General features: G+C 34.6%; 1 long non-coding RNA gene across 1 annotated transcript; it reads right to left on the reverse strand.

The window, feature by feature from the left end:
* Nucleotides 1–177: 177 nt before the first annotated feature.
* On the reverse strand, nucleotides 178–905 carry LOC107679349 (uncharacterized). Its single transcript, XR_001633048.1, has 3 exons — nucleotides 853–905; nucleotides 425–619; nucleotides 178–388 (listed from the first exon to the last, which is right to left on the reverse strand). It is a non-coding gene; the product is annotated as an uncharacterized LOC107679349 (long non-coding RNA).
* Between the last annotated feature and the right edge of the window lie 785 nt (nucleotides 906–1,690).

The raw sequence follows: 1,690 nt of genomic DNA on the forward strand, positions 1-1,690 counted from the left end.
CTCATGTTTATTCAACATGTGCTAGCATGTTCCTCTCAAAGTCAGTCTCAAAGTTCTGTGAGTTAGTGGAGAACAGCAGCTAGAGGCTAATTTAGTAACATTAAAGTTAGTTAAGCTGATGGAAGATCACCTGCTGTTAGCACCGCTACGAGGAAATCACAAGACTCCAATACACCTCCGATGCAGACAACATGACCACACACTTTAAAATAAAATACAAAAGATGTTCTTAACAGTAGTGTTTCTTCACTCAGTTTTCCTCAGTAGGTTGTTAGCTCGCTGTTTTATGTTAACGTTACGTCTGTCACTGAATTTAGGGACCGTCTCTAAAGTTACACACGACATTGGTACACACTTTCTGACTTAAATAGCATTTGAAGAGAATTACCTTACTTGCGATAAAGTGACAGATGAAGAGAATTACCTTACTTGCGATAAAGAGGCAGAGTAGAGAAGATAACTTACTATGCTTCTCTTTGTTCAACTAAGTTAGTTAACTTCGGCTAAATTACATTATTAACTTACCAGTTGATGTTATCATCGATACTATCTGTGGTATTCACAAGAAGAGGATCCAAAATACACCTCCGACGTTGCAGACTACATCCAGACTAGAAATCTGAAAATAACAAACAAAAGAAGTACTAGAAAATACTGTTTAAAATCTCCACTGAAACAGTAGGTTTGCCTAACACACTTTACCTCAGTATTTCATGTTAATTCGCTGTTAAGGTTAAATAACGACTTGCCAGACGAGCTAACTTGCATTAAAGGGCAACAGAACGTACAAACGTGTTTCTCGGTTTAACTAATGTTTATTTCGAGCAATATAGGTGACCTTAACTTACTCACCAGTCGATGTTATCAGCCTTTTGGCGGCATTCCGGCAGTCTGTCAGAAAAAAAGGCTCCAACTCTGACATGAAAAATGACACGATGAATAATGTTAGTTTGCTGTTAACAAGTGAAAACATCTTAAAATATCGCAGTTTCGCATAAAACAGAAATAATATACTAACCTTTCGTCGAGTTAACGGTGCATTTCTCTTTTGTCCTTTAACAGCCACTTCCACCAGTCAAAAAAAGAACTCCCTTACCATTGGTCAGTTTTTCGCGGGCAAGCTCACTACTGTAAATTGATTTACAGTAGTGAGGAAATACAGTAGTGACCGTATATTTTCCCATAATCCTTTGCGGTTTACAGTAAAATACTGTATACACATTTTACAGTATCTTACTGTACATATTACAGTATAATACTGTTCAAATTACAAAAATCAGTTACAGTGTACTTATCTAAATGGGGTCATTACATGGACTTCTATTGTTTTTATGTACAGATAGTTTTATGTACATTTGATAACCCTACCCTTAACAGAAAACTTTTTACATTTTTACAATAAAAAAAAAAAATAAAAAAAACTTTGTTTACTTTATTTTTCATACCAGTTTTACAAACAAGGGAGGTTTTTGGAGATTTTCGCAGGTTTTACTCACTTTTGGGTACAGATTTAGGACACTTTACTAAGGACATTTTTTTTATTTTTTATTGTATAACACTGAATCATAAAGATATTTTTAAAACAGTTAGCCTAACTTGTTCAGCTGCTCCAACAGGCCAATTTAGTAACTTTTAAAAATGTATAAGATTTTTGATTTTAGCTTCTTCTGACATATGTGACTTATGAAAT

Source organism: Sinocyclocheilus anshuiensis, unplaced genomic scaffold (genome assembly GCF_001515605.1).
Source record: "Sinocyclocheilus anshuiensis isolate Anshui unplaced genomic scaffold, SAMN03320099.WGS_v1.1 scaffold14814, whole genome shotgun sequence".
Classification (NCBI taxonomy): Eukaryota; Metazoa; Chordata; class Actinopteri; order Cypriniformes; family Cyprinidae; genus Sinocyclocheilus; species Sinocyclocheilus anshuiensis.